This window comes from Gorilla gorilla, chromosome 14 (assembly GCF_029281585.2).
Source record: "Gorilla gorilla gorilla isolate KB3781 chromosome 14, NHGRI_mGorGor1-v2.1_pri, whole genome shotgun sequence".
In the NCBI taxonomy this organism is placed as follows: Eukaryota; Metazoa; Chordata; class Mammalia; order Primates; family Hominidae; genus Gorilla; species Gorilla gorilla.
In genome coordinates this window covers 32,022,882-32,046,300 of record NC_073238.2, presented here as the reverse complement: position 1 = coordinate 32,046,300, position 23,419 = coordinate 32,022,882, and the positions used below count along the sequence as shown (strand labels likewise).

At 43.3% G+C, this 23,419-nt stretch overlaps 2 long non-coding RNA genes across 8 annotated transcripts in view; one reads left to right on the top strand and one right to left on the bottom strand.

Moving 5' to 3' along the window:
- The window catches only part of LOC115933310 (uncharacterized), a 50,660-nt gene that overhangs the window by 8,561 nt on the left and 18,680 nt on the right, over positions 1 to 23,419 (top strand). For 2 of the 3 annotated variants that reach the window (XR_010130473.1, XR_010130471.1), the window contains exons 3-11: positions 3,606 to 3,666; positions 5,955 to 6,377; positions 6,503 to 6,648; positions 8,057 to 8,131; positions 8,740 to 8,832; positions 10,702 to 10,822; positions 15,482 to 16,351; positions 18,525 to 18,632; positions 20,981 to 21,131. This is a non-coding gene — a long non-coding RNA (uncharacterized lncRNA). The remainder of the gene's footprint in view (positions 1 to 3,605; positions 3,667 to 5,954; positions 6,378 to 6,502; positions 6,649 to 8,056; positions 8,132 to 8,739; positions 8,833 to 10,701; positions 10,823 to 15,481; positions 16,352 to 18,524; positions 18,633 to 20,980; positions 21,132 to 23,419) is intronic. The other variant, XR_010130472.1, reaches the window with a different exon arrangement.
- LOC134756425 (uncharacterized) lies at positions 8,482 to 16,845 on the bottom strand. Of its 5 annotated transcripts, none has more exons than XR_010130474.1 (4): positions 16,576 to 16,845; positions 15,442 to 15,492; positions 10,677 to 10,861; positions 8,482 to 8,930 (listed from the first exon to the last, which is right to left on the bottom strand). It is a non-coding gene; the product is annotated as an uncharacterized lncRNA (long non-coding RNA). The 5 variants fall into 5 exon arrangements; XR_010130477.1 differs by having other exon boundaries at positions 8,482 to 8,914; XR_010130476.1 differs by lacking the exons at positions 8,482 to 8,930; positions 10,677 to 10,861 and adding an exon at positions 12,613 to 12,705.

The window sequence follows — 23,419 nt, the reverse complement described above, 5'->3', positions numbered from 1 at the left end:
TCATAAAACTGTTTTGTACTGAGTTTTATATCCATCTTCCTCTATTGAACCTTAACATTCTTGCTTCCCCAAAACCTGATAGCAGCTGAGGCAGTAATAGTAAATGTCCAACAAATACTGGTAATGACCAGCTGATAATAGATTGGTATTGCCACTCTTATCTCAGAAGCTGAATGACCGTGGTCAAGTTTCTTGACACCTCTAAGCTTCAGTTTTATCACCTATGAAATAATATAATAATGGTTATTACCTTACAGGGTAGTTACATATATTAAACAAGGAGATACATGCTTAATAAATGTAAGCTATTGTCAATGGGTAGCCTTTCCTACAAGTGGATGTAAACCAGAACACCTGAAAAGTTTCTTTGTGCTAAGTAGGTAAGGTCAACCTGGTCAAGTGAAATGGCTTTTTTTTCAGTTCATGGTTGTAGGATTGTCTGAAAACATGTTTTTGAATAATTTTAACATCATTTTTCTCATATCCTTCTTTTACTCTTGCATTACAGTGTACTTGGCATCTTCCGCCTTGAATGTATTGCTATTGGACATTGTTAAATTTTTAGAATGAAATCAATTATCAGGATTTTGATATTTAAGGGAAAATTATATGCTTCTCTGATATGGAATTATTTATCTCATAGCTTATTGAATTTCAGTTTTGTGCCGTGTACTGAATGAAATATTAAAATGCAGAATCATTTGGACCTCTGAGACACAAAATCAAATTAGAATTTGTAATGACTTGTTAAAAAGATGACTACGTAAGGCCAGGCGTGGTGGATCACGAGGTCAGGAGTTCCAGACCAGCTTGGTCAAGATGGTGAAACCCCGTCTCTACTAAAAAATACAAAAATTAGCCAGGCACGGTGGCAGGAGCCTGTAATCCCAGCTACTCAGGAGGTTGAGGCACAAGAATCACTTGAACCCGGGAAGTGGAGGTTGCAGTGAGCTCAGATTGTGCCACTGCACTCTAGCCTGGGTGACAGAGCAAGATTATGTCTAAAAAAAAAAAATGACTACTTTTTTTGGCTATTCTAGGTCTAAGTAGAATTATTACTGTTGGTCTTTTTTGTTTTGTTTTTACGGTACTTTGAGTTGCCGTTTTAAGTAGAATTGTTATAACTAAATAGTACAGAGTTTACTCTTTTGTCCTGGGAGTCAAATCATGTATGTCTTCTCTAAAAACTAACTTGGCTTTCTAAATTTTAGGATTTCAGATACTTTGAGGAAAAAGCTAAAAGTTTTTTTTTTTTCAACTAGAAATGTATATGCCATTATAAGTATTTGGAATTTGAAGAAATAAATTATAACTAGACATTTTATTTTCTGACTTTTTTACTGTACATGTTAATTAAGTTCTTTGTAGAAATACAGTACAACATTGCTCTTGGTCTGCAGTATGTAAAGCTAATGGTTTAAAGAGGAAATCCTAAAGAGAATAAAAGAGGTTGCAGTATAATGAGTCGTTGTGTAGAAGTTCTGGAGCCTACTCAATAGACTTGAGAAGCTTATTTAAGGTACCATATTTCATCGAATCTAAGATGTCATAGATTATTTTTAAAAAGTGCTATTACATTATATACCTCTAAGAAGGAAAAAACATTCAGGACATGGAGTTTAGTAGGAGACCTAACCCACAAGGCTGGTACACCTAGGGATAAATGAGAAATTAACGTGACCATCCAGAAAAGGGACCATAAAGAAGCATGCAAGTCTCAACCTTGACACTAAATAGAGAAAGAAAAAAACATTTCTCTGAGAATTTGAACCACAAGCCCTAAGCTTTGGGTGTGCAGCCTTACCACCAGTGTGGTCCACAAAGGCCTGCCACAAAGGATTAATTCAGATGGTGTTGGGCTGATAGTGTTCCCAGATGACAGCAGAAGCAGATGCACATCTTCTCTGGGAAAATTCTCCTCTAGTCTAGACCTATGGTAAGATACCTCCATTATAAAAGATGTATTCCAGTTTCAGAAATGTAGTATGTGGAAAAACCTGCCTTTTAGAATTGATAAAATAGAATTCCATGAGGACCAACTTTTCAGTGTTGTTAAACGTGTATTTTATATTTGATGAGGATCTTGAGACTGAAATATTTTAAAAAGCCTTCCGAATTAAATTACTTTTTATATAGTTTTAGATAAAGTATCTTATAGATCAGATTTTTGAAAATTTATGACCTGTATGTAGTATATATTGTGATTTTATTATGGGAAGTATTTGATTAATCAGAGTATCCTATTCTGAGATGAAAGTTGCCTTGTTATGAAAAAGAAAGCTAACAGACGTGCTCTCAAGGCATTTTTTGTTAATCTGAGAAACCATGTTCTTCTGCCTTTTCTTGCTTTGCCAGCAGTGTTTATGAATTTCTCTTAGCATCTCTTAGTATATATGAAAGACATTTGATGTTCTTACTTGTCTGCTAAGTTACCGAATGACAAGAGAGATGTTTTCTATTATATTCATAGAATTGCTTCTCTAGTGTTTGAGTTGTTTCACCACTTACTTGTGAGTTTTAAATATGTTATCCATTTATCTTAAAGTTAGGTATCTAAAGAATGTAAGACCCATGTTAATAAAAAATTTTGTTTTTTTCTGTAACTGCTCCATATGGTTTTTGAGTGGTTCCTGCTTTTGACTGAGAACAAGGAGAAATGTGGAATTGTGCACAGGAATGAAATGATGGCCAGGCTTTCACTGGGTTATACACTGTCATCACTAATAGTTCCTGACATCTCTCTCTTTCCTTAAGAGCTTTTTTCTATTCAAGAAAACAGAAATGGCATGGCCTTTTTAGTTTGCTCTTTGATTTGAATCAGACAAATTGCTTCTGGCCAGCTGATTTATTTCTTTTGCTACTAGCTTTAAAAAATAAATAAATCTGACTAGAAAAGGATCTCATCCTCTTAAAATTATTGGCTACATTAATACTACATTTTGATCCTCCCAAATGTATTGCTTCTTGAAAAATATGTCATCTTTATTCTGTAAACTCTTAGAACCAGTAATTTCTTCTCTGGCTAAGACTGCTACTAACAAGTAGAGTGATTGCCCACTATCTAAGCCTGAAACTTAGCTTTACTAACTTCAGAGGATGTGCAAATGATTTTCTTTTTAAAGCTGTGGCATTTCACTTTACTATAAAGTACATAAATGTGTCTTTATTCACCAGTCTTTGAATGTAGGGTTAAGTCCTTTCTTTGTAAAGGAGTCTACAAATTTGAATTCAATTTTGTCTTTACTGCATAAGCTGTACCAGTTATACATCCTTTTTTTCAATGGTTTTTTTCTTTTAAAGTGTATTCAGCTTCAAAACTTTACCAAAAAGTACCAGCACTCAAATCCTACTGTTGTGCTGTTATTTGTATAGTTTCGTTTAGTGAAGTCTTACTGTTTTATAGGAGTTTCTACTGTAAGGATAATATTTTCAATCAATATTCTGTTATTTTCCAATGCTAGGCTTTGTATTTCCTGGTTGGTTTTATAGTCAATGTTAGACCTATTCTTTTATCGAGTGTGTGCGTGCACGTGCACGTGTGTGTGTATAATGTTTTCAAAATTGAAACTTATTTTGGGTATGTTTTTCTTTTATTGCTTCTGTAGAACCTACTGGGTTGGTGACATTTACAAGACAGAGTCTTGAGGATTTTCCAGAACGGGAAAGGTAACAATAATAATAAAAATAGTCCTAGACCCCTAGAATTAGAAGGACTCTTGCACTATGAGAGGATTCTATTTTAGAGCACCTGGAAAGATGGTTTTCCAACCTCTATCCTAGTGCCAGGGAATTTCTTCTCAGAAGTGATCCATCGATAGCTCTCATTTTTGAAAAGGTTATGCCTTTTAAATCAAAGTCTGTAACCCTTTGATTTCTACCATTTTGTCTTCATTTTGTCTTCTGAAAGAAAGCGGTGTTTAAAATTGAGGAGTGTTGTATGTGAAGACACTAATAAAAGGAATGCCAATATATAAACGTTTCTCCTTACCCTTTTTTTGGTTAGTGTTTGAACTTTATGGCTTTTCTTTCCGGAGGACAAGATTGAGAAAAGTCTTTTTATTATTTACATTTTAGTAAATAGTAACCGTCTAGAGTTTGAGTGGCAAGAATTTTGAAGTTTGGCTGCCCTTGTGTACTACTGGTAGATTTTCTGGAAGTTGCTATTTACTGTTTGTTTCTTATTTATCAGAAAATAATTGAGGAGATAGCAGCCAATCTGAGCTAATTCAGATTTGTAAGGTCCTTAGTGTCCTGAAACAGTTAACATATTTCTTAATCTAAAGCAAGTCCCCCAATGCACTTAAAGAAGTGTGGATTAACTTTTTAAATATGTTTGAGGACATGGTGAAGCATACTAAACACATATTTAACCAATGCTTCCCATTTTCACTTTCTAATAATTTTATGATAGTTTGTAATTGTTCTGTTTGGAATTAGTGATGAATGGAAATCACTTTAAAAAAAAAGTTGAGAGGTCATATCTGCTTAGGTGGCTTTTCTGCGGTGTTTTCATCCATCAAAGATGTTTATTTGTGAAGTGAAAGATAAAGAAATTTACTTCAGAAGACTGAGTGTATGGTTTAGGTGATTATTAATAGAGGGAAGTAGATAAAAGGTTAAGAAACCTGAAGAGAGAAAAAAAATGAGCCAGAAAAAGATGAGAGCATGTACAGCATTTTGGCATCATGCCATGTCAGATCTGAAAGGAACCCCAGCCACCTACTAAAACTCTTGATAGCTCTATAATACCTGCAACAGTCGGAGACTGGATAGCTTCAGTGACGGCAAATCCGCTGTTGCACATCAGTTTGTTCCATTGGTGGCTGCTTGTGTTATCATCTCATGCTTTCATTCACTAAAAATGTTTTCTACATTCATTCTCCACTATTCCTGGTTCTTCCTTCTAGAGCTACATAAATAAATCTGGATTTCTAGTTTTCTTTAAGATTTGACCTTCCTTCATGTATCTTAATGGCTTCTTGACCTACTTTCCTCTCTAACAGTGCATACAAGTTCATACTAAACTGATTCATTTCTTCTATTTCACATGTAATATGGAGTCTAAACCCTTTATCTCTGCTCTTAACAGAGTAGATTGGTTGCAGTTTCTTGGGTGCAGGAATGAAAAAATGAGTACATTTGCCTCAGCCTCCCATATAGCTGGGACTGTATAGGTGCATGCCACTACACCTGGTTAATTTTCGTATTTTTTGGTAGAGACGGTGTATCACCCTGTTGGCCAGGTTTGTCTCGAACTCCAGACCTCAAGAGATCTGCCTGCCTTGGCCTCCCAAATTACTGGGATTACAGGCATAAGTCACTGTGTCTGGCTTGGGGGAGTTACTGTTGAAGATACTGTTGGGATACTTTGTATACCAAAGGAGGCCCTTCTGAAACTGATGATACTGATGAAAAACTCCTTCTACTCAAGTCTTTGCAATGTATAATCTTTTCACTTCCATTTTCCTACATACTGTTTCTATTGGTTCCTTGTATTCCACAGACTGTGTTTTAGTATTTATAAGTATAGTGTTCCTTTTCTATGTGGAAAAGGGAAAATGTATTGGCCTTTTTTTAACATATAAATGAACTTCACAAGCAACAATTTTTCAAATCAGTTTTCCCTGTTGTGAATCTCGAAGTGGGTACATGATGCACTTTCCCATTTAAGGTAAAATACACATTTATCCCTTATCTCAGAATAGTCAGAAGTCAGGTTCTTATTGTATGGTTAGTAATGCAAATATTGATAAGGTCGTGTCAATACTTAGTATTTAGAAGAATTCTGAAATAGCACTTGTTTCTCTGTAAGTTTATGCATTTATTACTTTTTTTGAATTTTTTATAATGTTCCCAAACTTGACTGCCTTACTTCTATCTCTTCTGGCCTCAAGTACACAAGATGTATTTTCTTTAGATTTAGCATATAATATAAATTCAATTGTTTATTTCAGATTTTGAAAGAACAAAGAGGAACTACAGAATCATTGCTTACATTGACACCAGCCCTATTGTCCCAATGGATGGGTTTTTTTGGATGAACGTCAAAATTGACCCTGCTGTTAAAGCTTGAAACTTGGATCTGTTGTATCTGAGTTCTCTCCTCAAAAAAAGACCTTCAGGAAGTATCAGATAACTGAAACATAGCAGATCACAGCACCACATGCCTCCTGCCCCTCCCTAATTTCTGTTCTCTTATACATTGTTAAATTTCTTTCCTGCCCCTATTAGTCAAGCCCATGGATTTGAGACTGAGCTCCCAGCTCCTGGGCCACAGCACCAGGTTAAAGCTTTCTTCCTTGGCAGTACTTGTCACCTTAGTGACTGGCTTTTTCTCTGATGAGCAGGAGGACCTGGATGAAACCCCTGGTGTTTGGGTAATAACATGAACGACCATCTTAACTGTTATTCTTTATTGAAATTTTACTTTTTAACTACTGGCCTCTTGTTCATTATCTCCCATTCTTTTGACTTCATATCTCTTTTTTCATTGACTTTACAGTCAAGGAACTTGATGCTCCGTAAATGCAAATATTACGGTTAAAAGAAGAGAGAGGAAATGTGTGCAGAGAAAGTGTATTTTACAAATGAATTAAAGATGGATTCTGAGATACAAGTTTATAGATTTACCTAGAGTTTTGAGTTCAGGTGAGTTTTCACAATATGCAGTAAGTGGAAAAGAATCCCAAAATAATTGTGACATGAAAAAGCTAGATGTTGAAAACCAAAAAGATTTCACTTTGGTATGGCACTTTTAATTCAAGAATACTAGCCACCAAATGAGTTTTTCTGACTGTAATCATTGCTCTTTAAAAATTAAGAGATGTATTTATAACTTTTGTTTGACTTTTAGTGCAGCTTCTGAATTTAGTTATCAATAGATAGGACAAAATAGACGAGCATCTGCTTCCCTTCCCCCTAAACAATGTATTCTTGCCGAAATGTAATATATTTTTATTTATACTTGAAGACAGTGGTTTTCAATCTTTTCCATGTTAGTAGCTCAGATCTTTAAGGACAGAGGATGTGTACTGGGGGGCAGTTTGTGGTCTTAATCCTAAGTGGCACTCTGATATTTTAGATTATTTCTTTCATATTTGTGAGTAAAACTTCTGCTCCAGTAGGATGAGCCTGTTTACCTTGTGACTGCCTAACAGATCTGTTGCTTTATATGCCAGTTTTTAGAAGCAGGCAGATTACGTTACCTGGATTAAAATGTTTTTGACACTAAAGGTAGTATCTTAAATTTTTACATATGAGTTACTTTAAGTACAACTTTGCTTAAAATTATGGGGATCGAGTTTCCATAACTTTCACCATGGTGAAAATGGAAAGCAGGGAACATTCCACAGCAAATCCTGAGCTTATTTACAGAGTTAATTGAGCAAAGCAAGCATTCACACTTGTGTGTGTGTGTCAGTGACAGATGAGCATGGTACTTGAAGCATAATTGTGCTGCTTCAGATTCCGATATCCAGTAATCTTATCATGTAGCTAGAGTAACTAATATTAAGTCCCCAAGCCTACTTGGGTCTACTGTATTTGTATTTTAAAAGAATGTTTTTAAGCTACCAAATAGACATGTTATATATTTCTTCTGAATTAGAAAATGTTATTTGGATTAATAGAGTTAATAGAATCATATTTTATGTTTATTATGTCTTTTTTTTTTCATGAGATGGAGTTTCACTCTCGTCACCCAGGCTGGAGTGCAGCGGCGTGATCTCAGCTCACTGCAACCTCCGTCTCCTGGGTTCAAGTGATTCTCCTGCCTCAGCCTCCTGAGTAGGTGGGATTACAGGCACCCGCCACCACGCCTGGCTGATTTCTTGTATTTTAGTAGATATGAGGTTTCACCATGTTGGCCCAGGCTGGTCTCGAACTCCTGAACTCAGGTGATCCACCCTCCTCAGCCTCCCAAACTGCTGGGTTTACAGGTGTGAGCCACTGCACCTGGCCTATTATGTCTTAAAAGTGCTTGCATCGTCACCTAGATTATTTTTTATCTTTCAGTGTGAGTTTTTATTGGTTTATATGTTGTTTGTTTTCTTTTTAGGAAGCCATCATTCTTTAGAGGGCAATGACCAAACAGTACCAGCAGAAATTGAAGTACCAGCAGAAGGCTAAGAAGGTTAGGAGAAAAAGACATTTTGTATTTTACTGTTTATTTATTTATTTTTTTTAGATGGAGTCTTGCTCTGTCACCAAGCTAGAGTGCAGTGGCACGATCTCAGCTCACTGCAACCTCTGACTCCCTGGTTCAAGTGATTCTCCTGCCTCAGCCTCCTAAGTAGCTGGGATTATAGGCACACACCACCACATCCAGCTATTTTTTGTATTTTTGGTAGAGACCAGGGTTTCACCATGTTGGCCAGGATGGTCTCAATCTTTTGACCTCCTGATCCACCCCCCTCAGCCTCCCAACATGCTGGGATTACAGATGTGGGGCTTGGCCACCTCCTGTTGGGAGAAATGCACTGATTCTGGTTGCCACGTGGATTTATTTTGGGAGTGATATTCATCTAACTTCATGGAAATACTACTAGATAGAAAGTTAGCGGATGAATTCTCTATCTGATGAGAGTTTTGGGCAAATCGAATACCAAGTTACCAAGTTTTGTTTTTTTCTCTGATGCAAAAAAACAATGTGCCAGCCGGTGAAAAACTCTCACAGCTCTGGATGTGAGTTTAGGATACTGGATTTCTACCATTCAATTTCTTACTACTTTTCTTGCACAGGGATCATGGCACAAGCTGCAGTTTCCACCCTGCCCGTTGAAGATGAGGAGTCCATGGAAGATGAGGAGTCCGTTGAAGATGAGTCTGTTGAAGGTGAGTCCGCAGAGAGCAGGATGGTGGTGACATTGCTCATATCAGCTCTTGAGTCCATGGTGAGACCTTCTGTTCTAACATTCTGTAATTGGGTAGTACTAGGTGGTAGATAAGGTTGATTTGTTTTTGTAGAATTTATAATTTTATGATTTATGGTTCTAATGAGTAGATCTTTTTCTTGAATAGTAGTTATGGTCAAACACTTCTGACCAAATGTGCCATGTTGTCCAGCCTGGTCTCAAAATTTGGGGCTCAAGAGACCTGCCCATCTTGGCCTCCCAAAATACTGGGATTACAGCTGTAAGCCCCTGAATCTGGCCAGATATTTTTCTTTTTATGGCTGAATAATACTCTGTGTATGTATATATTACGTTTTCTTTATCCATTCACCTACTGATGGGCATTAGGGTTGGTTCTACCTTTTGGCCACTGTGAATAATGCTGCTGTTAAACGGGTGTACAAATACCTGTTTGAGTCCCTGCTCTCAGTTATTTTGGGTATATACACTTAAAGGGTGTTGGTGGATCATATAATTCTGTGCTTAATATTTTTAAGGAGCTGCTAAACCATTTTCCACAGTGGGCTGTACCATTTTACATTCCAAAAGGCAATGCGTACAGCTTCCAATTTCTCTATAGCATTGCTGACAGTTAATATTTTCTGTTTATGTATTGTATTTTTATAGTGTTTGAAATTAACCTGAGGGTTTTTGCTGATAACCAAAATATTAGGAAAGGTTTTCCAAAAATAATACTGCTTATTATAAAGAATTTTATGTGTTACTTGATGCCCTGTGATCTATTTTCTCAGTAAGAAGAAGAACTTCTCGGCTGGGCGCAGCAGCTCATGCCTGTAATCCCAGCACTTTGGGAGGCCGAGGCAGGTGGATCACAAGGTCAAGAGTTCAAGACCAGCCTGGCCAACATAGTGAAACCCAGTCTCTACTAAACAAACAAACAAAAATTAGCTGGGTGTGGTGGCGGGCACCTCTAATCCCAGCTACTCGGAAGGCTGAGGCAGAGAATTGGTTGAACCTGGGAGGCGGAGGTTGCAGTGACCGAGATTGCGCCACTGCACCCAGCCTGTGTGATAGAGTGAGACTCCATCTCAAAAAAAAAAAAAAGGAAAGGAGGAACTTCTCTCCATCCAGCCTCATTCCACTGCACCAACTCTTCCGTGTCGGGTTGTGCAGGGGAGAAAGGGAGCTTGGCACCTCTTTGCTGTGTTGAGTTGTGGTAGCCCATCACTGGGTTGTAAAGTGCCTTGCCTCCTTCCCCCCCCCCCTTTTTTTTTGAGACAGAGTCTCACTCTGTCACCCAGGCTCAGGTGCAGTGCTGAGATCTCTGCTCACTGCAACCTCAGCCTCCTGGGTTCAAGCGATTCTCCTGCCTCAGCCTCCCAAGAAGCTGGGACTATAGGCACGTGCCACCACACCTGGCTAATTTTTTTTATTTTTAGTAGAGATGGTATCACCATGTTGGCCAGGCTGGTGTTGAACTCCTGACCTCAAGTGATCCGTCCACCTTGGCCTCCGAAAAGTGCTGGGGTTACAGGCATGAGACACTGCGCCCATCCACCTCCTCTTTTACTTGGGAGAAATGCACAGATTCTGGGTGCCATGTGCATTTGTTTTGGGAGTGATACTGATCTAACTTATGGAAATAATACTAGATAGAAAGTTAGTGGATGGATTCTCTATCTGATGAGAGTTTTGGGCAAAACAAATTCCTAGTTTCTGAGTCTTATTTTTCCCCTGAATCAAGAAAACTGTGAATTATCCAGCTGGTGAAAAATTCTCACAGCTCTGGATGTGAGTTTCGGACACTGGATTTTTACCACTCACTTTCTTACTACTTTTCTTGTGCAAGGATCATGGCACAAGTTGCAGTTTCCACTCTGCCCATTGAAGATGAGGAGTCTGTTGATGATGAGGAGTCCTTGGAGAGCGGGATGGTGGTGACATTCCTAATGTCAGCTCTCAAGTCCACGGTCAGACCTTCTGTTCTCACATTCTGTAGTTTGGTAGGACTGGGCAGTAGATAAGGTTGATTTATTTTTGTAGAACTTACAATTTTATGATTTTCAGTTCTAATGAATAGACCTTTTTCGTGAATAGTAGTTATGGTTAAACACCTCTAACCAAATGTGCATGTGGAGTTTCTACACTGATTTTCAGACAGTCTGGATCCCAACTGAGTATCCCACAATTCCATCCTGACACTCCCTGGAGTTAGTGCAGACCCCACAGGATGGGGGCTCAGTCCCAGGAGTCTACCCTCACTCCACATGCCAATTGCAAGTCTTGGGTTGTTACATGTAGTTTTGACCGACCAGTTAGAAAACAGGGTTTCATGACCCCGTTGCTGGGTGGAATCATTTGCTCGGACAGCTTGCAGAACTCAGAAAAACAGATTGTTTTCTTTTTTTTTTCTGAGATACAGGGTCTCAGTCTGTTGCCAGGCTGGAATGCAGTGGTGTGATCAAAGCTCACTGTAGCATGGGACTCCTGGGCTCAAGTGATCCTCCCACCTCAGCCTCCCAAATAGCTGAGACTACAGGCCCGCACCAGCATATCTGGCTAAGTGTTTTTATTTTTTGTAGGGAAGGGGTCTTGTTATGTTGCCCAGGCTGGTCTCAAATTTCTGGGCTCACATGATCCTCCCACCTCAACTTCACAAAATGCTGGGATTATGAGTGTGAGCCACTGCATCTCACCAATTTACTTTCTTTTACTGGTTCATTTTAAAGGCTATATCTCAGAAACAGCCGGTGAAAGAGATGTATATGCTGGGCACAGTGGCTCATGCCTGTAATTTCAGCTGTTAGGGAGACTGAGGCGGGAGCATCGCGTAAGTGCTCAGGAGATTAAGACCAGCCTGGGTAACACGGTGAAAACGCATCTCTACAAAAAGGTTTTTCTAAAAATTAGCCAGGTGTAGTGATCTATAGTTCTAGCTACTCAGTGCCTATACTTCTAGTTACTCAGGAGGCTGAGGTGAGAGGATGAGAGATGGGGCTTGAGCTAGGGAGGCATAGGTCGCAGTGAGCCACGATTGTGCCATGGCACTCTAGGCTGGGGGACAGAGCCAGACCCTGTCTCAAAAAAAAAAAAAAAACAGGGCAAGGTGTGTCGGGAGGGGTGCAGAACTTCCATGCTCTCTATTGCGCATGTTACCTTCCTGCTATCTCCCTTGTGTTCAGCAACCCAGGCATTCTCCAAATCTGGTTGTTGAGGTCATTTATGAAGGCTTCTTTAAGCAGGCATGATAGATGAAATCATTGACCATTGGTGATTAAGTCAGTCTTCGGCCGCTGTTTCTTCCTGGAGCCCAGTGGGTGAGGCTGACAGTTCCAAGCCTCTAATCACATGGTTTGTTCTTCTGGCAACCAGCCCTTTTTCTGAAGCTGTCTAGGAGCTTTCAGTCACCCAGTCATCTCAGTAACATCACCAAATGCATTCTTACTATGGTGATCCCAAAGGTCTTAGAGGCTCTTGTGTTAGAAACCTGGGACTAAGACCAAATGTTCAAACAAAAGATGGTCCTATCACCTTTATCACCAAGGCCTTTATAAGAACTTGAGAAGCTCTGTGCCAGGACGAGGGGCAGAAGCCAAATGTGTATTTCTTTTCTGTTTCTTTTGAACACAGAGTCTCTGTTTCACCCAATCTGGAGTGCAATGATGCAGTCGTACCTAACTGCAGCCTCAGCCACCTGGGCTCAAGCAATTCTCCCGCCTCAGCCTTCCAAGCATCTGGGACTACAGGTGCACACCATCCATGCCCAGCTGATTTTTGTATTTTTTTGTAGAGATGTGATCTTGTTATGTTGCCGAGGCTGGTCTTGAACTCTGGGGCTAAAGCAATCCTTTCACTGTGGAAGAATGGACAAGGAGGACCTTTCTGGACATGTTGAGTGTGAGGAGCCCGCTAGACACTTGGGTGGGATGGCCAGTGAGGAGGCAGCTGGTCATGTGTTCTCACTTACAGACACATTTGGAGGACAGCAAATCACAGATGGTCATCTGAGCCATGGGCATAGATGAGAGAGCTCAAGGAGAGGGTACAGACTAAGAAGAGGGGCCCAAGAAAGCCAGCCTACAAAGCAAGAAACTGACAGCCAACCAGATCCCCTAAGTAATCTGCTAACCAAGGAACTAAATAGCTAACAACTCACTAACGCCTGTTTCTTTTCTTTTTCTTTCTTTTTTTTTTTTTTTTTGAGACAGGGTCTCACTCTGTTGCCCAGGCTGAAGTGCAGTGGCACAGTCACAGCTCACTGAAGCCTAGACTTCCCAGGGTTCAAGTGATCCTCCCACCTCAGCCTCCCAAGTAGTTGGGACTACAGGAGCATGCCACCATGACCGGCTATTTTTTCCTATTTTTTGTAGAGATGGGGTTTTGCCATGTTACCCAAGCTGGTCCCAAACTCCTGGACTCAAGCAATCCTCCAGCCTCAGCCTCCCAAGGTGCAGGGATTTCAGGCGTGAGCCACCATGCCCGGTGGCTTACTAACCCTTTGACTAACCTATCAAAAACCAACTAACTGATTCTCCTGTTAACCAGCTATTAACTCATTGAATTATCTAATCAACCAGTCAACCATAAACTATCCAACTAACCACGAGCCAACAATTCAACCTGCTAACCAACATTTCTTCATTCAACAAACATTTGTTGGCCAGGCATGGTGACTCATGCCTGTAATCCCAACACTTTAGGAGGCCGAGGCAGGTGGATCACTTGAGGTCAGGAGTTCAAGACCAGCCTGGCCAACATGGCAGAACCCCATTTCCACTAAAAATAAAAAAAAAAATTAGCTGGGCGTGGTGGCAGGCGCCTCTAATCCCAGCTGGGTTGGGGGCTGAGACATGAGAATCGCTTGAGCCCAAGAAGCAGAAGTTGCAGTGAGCCGAGATCATGCCACTGCACTCCAGCATGGGCAACAGAACAAGACTCCATCTCAAAAAAAGAAAAAAATTTTGTTGAGCACCTACTTATGAGTCAAGCACCAGGGATACAAAGTCAAAACCCACTCTCCACTCTTGGGTCACTCTGTTTAATAGAAGAGATGGGTAATGGCAACAGCACCAGAGACAAGCAGCCTGGGACTGGGGGAGCTCAGGGGAGGCATGGGAGGTGAGGCCTGAAGGGGGTTTTGAAGAATGGGTGGGTGATGGCCTGACATGGCCATGGGGGAGTAGGGTGGTGGTAGAAAGAATGGTGGAAGCTGTGCACATTCTAGATATTTTAGGAGATTGGTGACTGGATGTGAGGCATGGGGGAGAGGGAAGTATCAAGGACATGACCTTGACTTCTGGCTTGAGCAACTGAAGAGAAGGGGACCCCTGACTGAGCCAAGAGCACAGGAGGAGTGGACTTGTCGGGGGCGGAGGAGGCTGTTTCCATCTAGGAGCTGAGTTGCCTGTGAGACACCAGTGGGTCTCTAGAAACAGGATCTAAAGCCCTGGAAAGAGACGTAGGCTAGAGGCAATGATGTCAACAGAGGGGCACTATTCATTCTCTCCGTCCAAGTGTACAACAGGCCAATATCCCTGCTTGTGTGGAGCTGACAGCAATGAAATGTAATAAGTAAGTACATTTGTATAAGCGAAGGTACCAGCTCCTATGGAAAAAAACAGAGCAAGGAGAGGGGAATTGGGAGTCCAGGGGCTGGAGATGGGGTGTGATTTCAAATAGGGCAGTCAGAGTAATCCTTGTTGAGAAGGTGGCCTTGGAGCAAAGCCATGAAGGAGATGAGAGTGGGCTGTATGTTAACTGCAGAAAGCCTCTGAGATGGAGGGAATAGTCACCAGAGGACTCTCAGCATGTTTGAAGAAAGCAAAGAAAGTCAGTGTGAGGCCAGGTGCAGTGGCTCACACCTGTAATCCCAACCTTTTGGGAGGCCGAGGCGGGTGGATCACCTGAGGTCAGGAGTTCAAGAACAGCCTGGCGAACATGGCGAAACCCAATTTCTACTAAAAATACAAAAAAAAAAACCAACTAATTAGCTGGGCATGGTAGTGTGTGCCTGTAATCCTGTAATCCCAGCTACTCAGGAGGCTGAGTCAAGAGAATCGCTTGAACCCGGGAGAAGGAGGTTGCAGTGACCCAAGATCGTGCCATTGCACTCCAGCTTGGGCGATAGAACTGGATTCCATCTCAAAAAAAAAAAAAAAAAAACCAGAAAAGAAACTCAGTGTGGCTGGAGGAGGGAGAGCAGGGGGCTGGAGTGGGGAGGCCAGAAAGCCAACAAGGACTGCATAGGCAGGGCCTTGGCCATTGCAAGGACTGGCTCTTTTTCACCCCAAAGACAGCTGAGCCTGAGAGGGTGAGAGGTGCTGAGTGCAGTTGAGTTGAAGGCCACCTGCATGCCTTGACCCTCATCCAAGTATTTCTGAGCCTCCCCTCACCCCAGGACCCAGCCCAAGCAACAGGTGGAAGATGCTTTTCTTCTGGGACCTCAGAGGCGAGTGGGTGGGTGGGGAGGAGGAGGTCGAGGGGGGACAGCTGCCCCAACGGAGAGGCTGAGGATGGAGCAGGGAGGGCACTGAAGTGGGCTGGGTGGAGGACAGGGGGCTGGAGGGTGAGAAGAGGGTGGGGTACTTACCGCCTGTGCCCAGATGCTTGAACCATGTTTTGTCCTTCAGATTTGTAGATGCTGAGGAGCCAAAGAGAGGTCACTAGGGCTGGAGGACACAGAACTTGGCCCCACACTTCCATCAGACCTTGGTCCCCAGGGGAGAAGCCCTGGGGCAGCTCCTGCTAGTGCCACTCCCTTAACCCAGCCAAGCAACAGGGAGGGAGGAGCGGTGCTCAGCCAATGAGACGACGCCCTGGAGCCCCACCCCACCCATGCTGGCCCCAGGACCCCAACCCCAGGCCAGACCCTCCAGTGCTCCTCCTGACCTTCCCTGTCTGCAGCCCAGCTTTGGACTGTGGAGATGCCCTCAGCCACTACTCAGTGGCTCCAGCCTCATATTTGCGTGCTATACCTTTAACCTCAAGCCCTCTTGCTGCTAACTTAAGCTGTGACTGTCCAGGACTTGCACACACACATACATGCACACATGCACACACACACACAGAAGGTGAACACACAGGATGAGGCCCTGAAAACTCATTTCACCCGTGTACCTCACCCAAAAATTCCCCTTTGTACTCCTATCTTTATCTCTAACTGACAGCATGAAGGTAGCCCGAAGTCCCCTCACCCTGTCTGTCCTCCTGATTCTCTAGCCCAGTTCCCTCTAGCTCCAGCACAGACTCTTATCTCCAGCCCTGACTGCTGAAACCCTCCAGCCCCAGCTCCAGCCCCTCAGGAGGGGACTGCGAGGGAGGAATGACTCCAGCAAGCCGGCAGCTGACCCGTCTCCTGCCTGCACACCTCCCCCTGTGGTCCACTGCTGGTGGTCTTCAGCTCTCTCCTCGTCCCACCCGCATGGTCTGCTGACAGCCCAGCCCAGTGCATCCCTGCCATCTCTGCTCTACCGCTGGTCCTCCCAACAACCAACTTACAGGTAAGGAAACTGAGGCCCAGAGAGAAGGTGTATGTGCCTGTGTCACACAGCAACACAGGACTGCACCATAACAAGAAAGCCGGGACTTCCACTCCCAGCCAGGGCTCCTTCCCCAAACAATCCCTCAGTCACCTCCTCGCTGTATGGTACCCAGGGAATGGCCCTTCCAGATCTGGGCACTGAGGAGGCTGCCCCATCCCCACCCTGCCTGGAGCCCCACTCACTCTGCTGAAATGTCTTCCGATTCTCAGCCTCTGCCTTGGGGGCTTCTCAGTTAAAGCGCATCTTTAAAGCGCATCTTGATCTTGTTCCTCCGTGACTGTCCCTGGCTCAGCTTCCACCCCCAGCTGGGGCTCAGCTATCCCTGTGTCCCCAGTCCAGAGCCTGCCTCTCAGCCCTCCCAGGGTGGCCTCGAGCGCTGCTCCTGCTCCTCCAGGGGAGAGGTCAGTAAGGCAGGTGTTTGGCTGGTGCCACTTGAACCAAGTCCAGATGCATTGCCCAAAATAACATCCCTCATCTGGCCAGCAGTGCCGTGGAGACCGAGTTCTGAAGCAGGCCTTTGTGAGGTCAGAGGTGGAGTTCTGGGTGGGCACTCTGGGCCTCACAGTCCCAGAGGAAAGGCCTGTCCTCCAAGCCAATGTGCAGCCTGACTCTGGGGCCAGCGCCTGAGGAAGCCCTCCCTGAGCCCCAGCCCTGGGGAAGGCTGAAGAGGCCTCTGAGCCCCCAGCGCTGGGGAGAGCTGTGCAGAATAGGACTGGAGGTGGAAGTGTTGGAGATTAACAGCCAGATGGAGGGGATGGGGGGAGGCCCTGGGTCAGTCCTCAGGGAACCCCCATTCTGAAGGGGGAGAGGGAAACTCAGGCCCAGTCCTCAGGGGCCCCCAGTCTGAGAGGAAGGAGGATACACGAGCCATATTTGCAGAGAAACACCAGCCTGCGAGAGGAGGTAGAAGCCCAGGCCTGGCCCTCTGAGGGCCCCTAGTCTGAGGAGCAGTCCACCTGCCCTCGGGAAAACACCTCCCTTAGGAAAGGCCAGCAAGGCCCCCGTAAAGGAGCCACAGCTGGATCGGGGCATGGGGCTCAGGGCCCAGCGGCGTGGGAGCTCCGGGACCGAGGTGCAGTCAGGAGAGACCCTGGGGGCCAGCGGCAGTCCAAGAGGACTTTTGGAGCCAAGGCCTGACTGGGTCTCAAACAATGGGGCAGGCAGTTTGGGGTTTCAGCAGGTGGCCCAGTGCTGAGACACAAGGGAGTTGTTTCTGGTCTGCAGACACTGAGGACACTTGCTATGTGGTGTGGTGGACGGTGGGTAAGTCTTGGGAATTTCTGGCACCAGGTTCCATGGGTGGGAAGGGGCATAGGATTCAGTTGTCCAAAGCTCAGGTGTGGGAATGGAACTGTCCTGTAGAGGGTGCCAAAGACCAGGTCTGGAAACTGCATAGCCCCAGTCCCCACCCCCACTCACACCGTCCCACCCCTTCCAGCTTTTTCTGCAGATCTTTCTGCAGGGGTGAGGCAGGGAGAGGAAGGGGTCGGCCGCAGTCCCGGGGCTTCCTAGTCAGAAGCCCTCTGTAAGGCACTAACTTCCCTCTTCCCTCTGCAGATTTTTTTTTTTTTTTTGAGACGGAGTCCCACTCCACCCAGGCTGGAGTGCAGTGGCACAATCTTGTCTCACCACAGTCTCTGCCTCCCAGTTCAAGTGATTCTCCTGCCTCAGCCTCCCAAGTAGCTGGGATTACAGGCATGCACCACCAAGCCCAGCTAGTTTTTTTGGATTTTTAGTAAAGACGGGGTGTCACCATATTGGTCAGGCTGGTTTCGAACTCCTGACCTCAGGTAATCCACCCGCCTCGGCCTCCCAAAGTACTGGGATTATAGGTGTGAGCCACTGTGCCCGGCCTCCCTCTGCAGATTCTACGTGGGCTCTAAGCAGCCTCTAAATTGCCTGAACACCTAAGGCTTATTTGCTAGTTGACATCTGATCTATTCTGACACTGAAAATTTCAGTGCTTTAGGGTGCTAAAAGGAAAAAAGAGGGTTTGCAAGGCATCCTGCAGTTGCTGAGGGGATACCCTGATAAGGGAATTTTAAGCAATTACAGTAAGTGTCACTAAACTTTTTAAAAAATCTTTAACCAGATTAAACTTACACAATTTTGTTATAATTTGTTTCTGCAGCTTCCAATTGTGGACAAGATAAGGACCATTGCCCAGGCTGTCTATGGAGCCAAAGATATCGAACTCTGTCCTGAGGCACAAGTCAAAATAGATCGTTACACTCAGCAGGTAAAAGTTGTACTTTTAGGGGAAAAAAAAAATCCACCTTAGGCTCTCAGAATACTCAGCTTGACTTGAGGATTTGTACATGTCTCACCAGCTAACCTTTGCTTAATCTATTTTCTGGTTAACAAAGATGAAAGTAATATCCTCGGGTAGAGTGTAGACTATATTTAGAACTTTATGGTGAGGCATGTATCCTCTGATCCATGCATCATTTACTTCCGTGACTATAAATGTGTCTGATATGGGTGGTATCCCTATTTGTAGGTGATGTGTGATCTTTCATCCCTCCCACTCAGCCCAGAATGTTGAAACTATCCTTTGGAGTAGAGCTGTGGAGTCAGATTTAGATGAATTGCAATGCTTCCTCTTCCTTACAGGCCTCTTACTACCTTAAAAATGCTAGCAAGGTGTCAGGGTAGGCAGATAGGAGTGCAGCCTATAAAGATGGGAATGTTTGCTGTTCTTATGCAAGTGGTTCATTGGCTTTTTACTGAGCTGGTCCACTGAGGTTGAAGGCTCCATCATCTTCTACCTCTAGCCACTGAGAAAGGCAAGTAGGCAAACAGCTGGGAAGGTGGCTATGATCTGACGGCATGTGTCATCACCTAGTCCAGTGACAGTCATGATGAATCAACTCCGTTACAGGAGGCTCAGCCACCTTTTACCAAAAGGACCATGTGCCTCCAGTGTCCCTCCTACTTTGGTGTAATCAGATAGATAGAAGTCAGAACATTTTAAGAGCCTGCTGGCTAAAGAGCTTCATGATTGGTAGTGTTGACCTTATCTTTAAAAACAATCTCCAACTCCTTATTCTTTTTTGTAAACCCATTTGAAATTTTGTTAAATGCTACCATTGCCAGCCAGGGTATTTGTTCTCCTAGGTTTGGTAAAATAGGAACTCAGAAAGTTCTAAATTCTTAGAATTTTCCCTGATGTTCTTGGCTTACCCTTTACAAAAAGGATTCCCAAGCACTGCTCTGTGCCTAGGCATTGTGGTGAAGTTTTCATTCATGTGCAAAGAACCAAGTAAAATAAGGTCATTTTCATGAGGTTGCTTTGTTTTTTTTCCCCTGAGTTTTTAATAATGATATTTAAGACTATCATTTATTGTAATATTAAGTCTTTTCTCCTTTCAGTGTTAAAATGTTATTTCTTTTATGAAGTAATCTGGTGACAGTATATAGCATACTGGTTGGTTTCTGTTTCTTTTTAATATGCCTACTGACAAAATTTTTACATTAGCAAACCTATAGAAATTACTTTAATATTTAACCATGTCTGAAATTCAAAATTCTGGCACCATTCTGAAAGGCAGTTGTGATTCTCACTCAGCAAAATTCTTATCAGTATAGAAGAGTGAAGATTTCAAAAAGAAAATGGCCCCAAGCCCAAGTCCTCCCTAAGTTGATAAGACTCTAAGATCTTCCAAATAGTTTTAGGCTAAGTCTTATGAAAATTTGACTAAAGATTTCATTCCCTTTATCTCTATCAAGGAAATACTCCTTAAAATTCGTGTCAACCAGGCACGGTGCTCACACCTGTAGTCCCAGCACTTAGCACTTTGTGAGGGCAAGGCAGAGGATCAGTTGAAGCCAGGAGTTTGAGACCACTCTGAGCAACACAGCAAAACCTCCATCTCTATTTTTATTTTTTTTAAAGTTAGTGCCAAGTATGTGGTTGCAATGAATTAGCAAAGCCTCTAAAGGAACACTATGTGCCATTTAATCAGAAACAGGCTTCGAGGACACGGTGCTTTTTGTGAGACACCACATGTGACTTCCTGCTCTTTCACCTTTGGAACTCTGGGTCAGACAAAGACTTTGGTCCTTAAAAACAAGAAGCTTAAATAGTGACGTCATCTTAGTTCTTGTAATGTAGTTGCAGATCAAATAACCATGATTCATAAACCAACACAAAGGAACCCTTTGCTTCTTGACTGACTCCAGAATGAGTGAACAACATGACTAAGAGCCTAGTCGCAGAGCCTTTCTCCAGACTACCTTGCTGGGTCCCGGATATTAATAGTCTTGGAAAGCGGTTTCTACAGCTGCTGCTTTGCCTGAAAATAGCAATGCTTTTCCCAAACATGCACATAACACTGCCTTCTCTTAACGAGAAACTCCAAAATAAACAATAGTCACCCTTGACCTACTAAACAGTCATCACATGGAGATGAGTTTTTATCCTCACCTTCTTGCTTCTTCAGTGAACAAGTAGTAACAAGTAGCTCCTGCGTGTGCCTCGATCTGAGCTGGCATACCATTGCTGCCGAGACTGTATAAAGTGCAAATTGAAAACCACAGGAGACTCACATCTATATCAGTGAACACATTTTCTTTCCTTTCTTACAGGGTTTTGGAAATTTGCCCATCTGCATGGCAAAGACCGACCTTTCTGTCTCACCAACCTGACAAAAAAGGTGTGCCAAGGGACTTCATCTTACCTATCAGTGATGTCTGGGCCAGCATAGGTGCTGGGTTCATTTACCCTTTGGTCGGAACGGTGAGTGAGTCACATTTTCCAAAAACCCTCCCCATTCTGCATTGTCGCAGAGCCTCAAATTGTTATGCTCCACCCGCTCTTTAAAAATCATGGATTAGGGAGAATTGGGAGTAATTAATAGTACAGTATTCGCTATTTTTCTAAACACTCTGTCTCACCTACCTTTGCCATTGTGGTTTGGGTTTTTCTTTTCTTAGATCATGTATTCAGGATCCTTAGAGTCATAATACTAATTTCCTTCCTAAGGCAAGTAGGAACATAACTTGGGAGAATTCAGTCTGTTATTTAAAGGGTAGAATGGCTTAGGACAGTGGTTGTCAACCTTTATCACACATAGCACCCAAAATGATGTAATCAGTAGGGTTGACTGCTCACACCAGACAGGATCTGCCCAGTCACCCCAAGGGCTGGGGAAAGCAGTCCTCACCCTCTCACTTCCCCAGCACATCAGGTGGGAAGTTCTGGCTTAGGAAATTACTGAATCATATGAATTCTCATTTTTGATGTTGTTGTGATGGGATTATGTTGCTATTGGTTGATTATTCTGTTATTTTGTGTTATCTATGGAGGTAAAGGAGATGAGCAGAGATATAAAAGCTTATCAAAGTGCTTAAAATCCATGAAGATTGGCTTCATTTGGTATAGCTACACAGTGATAGCCTTCCGTTGGTACCATCAGTGGCCTAAATTTGATTTTTGTCTTTGGGAGTGCTCCTGAATTTGGTTTAGAATAAAAAAGAATTCTTAAAACCTGGCAGATCCCATGGCAAGAAAAGAAAAAAAATTCTAACCCATCATTATCATCATCATTAGTGCAAAGTGATCTGAGCTTAAACAGCATACATTATAATAATTTTTTATAATAAACCATGTGGCTCTATTGTGCAAACAAGCAATAGACAGACAAAAAGTGCAGATTCTTGCCTTGATATTTACATACTTCATCTAATATTGGACACAATGTTTTTTCAATCAGCATCATTTGAATTCTTCCTGCATGTGAGGCACAGAGATTTTAAGATGAGCAGGTGTGAGATGCATGGATTTGAATAGCATAGAGGTATCTGGAGAGCATTGTGTTGGTATTCTGAATGCCCTCAGATCCCAGGGTGATAACAGCTCATTATGCCTGGGGTAGAACTTACCTGGGCTGTGGAAGAAGAGGGGATTCTTCAAAAAGGGCTCAACCTCTGAACTGGCAAAACAGTGAGTTTTGACTCAAAGGCACCAGAGTACTAATACATGACAACTTCTCCTGGGGTGATCCAGTGTGGCTGGAAATGGATGAGGTGGGGAGGCTGGGGATGGGAATGGGAATGGGATTGGGATAGCAGGACGGGGTCACATGGCCAAGGATCTTGAAGACCATCTCATGGAACTTGAATCTGATCTCTCCACACTGAGGAGCCATGGTAGGGTGGGTTTCTTGTTTGTTTCTTGGTTTTTTATTTTTTTGATTTTTTTGTTTTTAAATAAGGAGGAGAAGAATGTGGTCTGATGTGTATTTTAGAAAAATAGCTCTGGCAGCAATGTGGAGAATGTTTAGTGAAAAGAGAACCAGGCCCAGAGAGGTGGGTTAATTCAGCTGGGGCCAGAGGAAATCAAGGTCCGCACTTTGGCCACAGAAGTAGATATGGAGAGTGGGGGTGAACTGCAGACATACTCTAAAAGTATCCTCCTACAGTAGGGGCCGGGTGAAGGGACTGTTCTAGCTTGGTGACTGGCTGGTGATGCCATCACCGTGTCATGGAAAGGACACGGGAGGAGGCAGATTGGCCAAGCCAGAAATGAGCCTGGCTTGAAGAGAGAGAGCTCGGAGGGTTAATAGGATCTAAGGAACAGTCTGTGTCTCCACTGGAAATACAGATACAGCGCTCCAAAGAAAGGGGCAGGAAGGTCGCCCTGGTGGGTTTAAGGATATGGGTGAAGGCACTCATTAAACAAGAGACACAGGGATAGCTGGAAATCAGTGAGAAGAGAGTAAAGGAAGACACCCCTGAAACACCCACTTTAATGCAGCCAACTCCTGGCAGGGGTGCCTTCCAGAAGGCAGGAAGGAAGGAGCAGGGGCATGGCAGAGAACGTCCAGAAAAATCCCACAGATACCGCTCACAGCAATGTTGACACAGAGAGAAGGGTCCAGATGAAATGGGTTCTGAATGACATTTTCAGGTCTACAGTTCAGATCAGCAGTTGCCAGGAGTTGGGGGAGGGAAGTGTTTGACTGCAGAGGGGCAGGAGGGAACTTTTGGGGATAATGGAAATACCCTATGTTTTGACATGGTAGT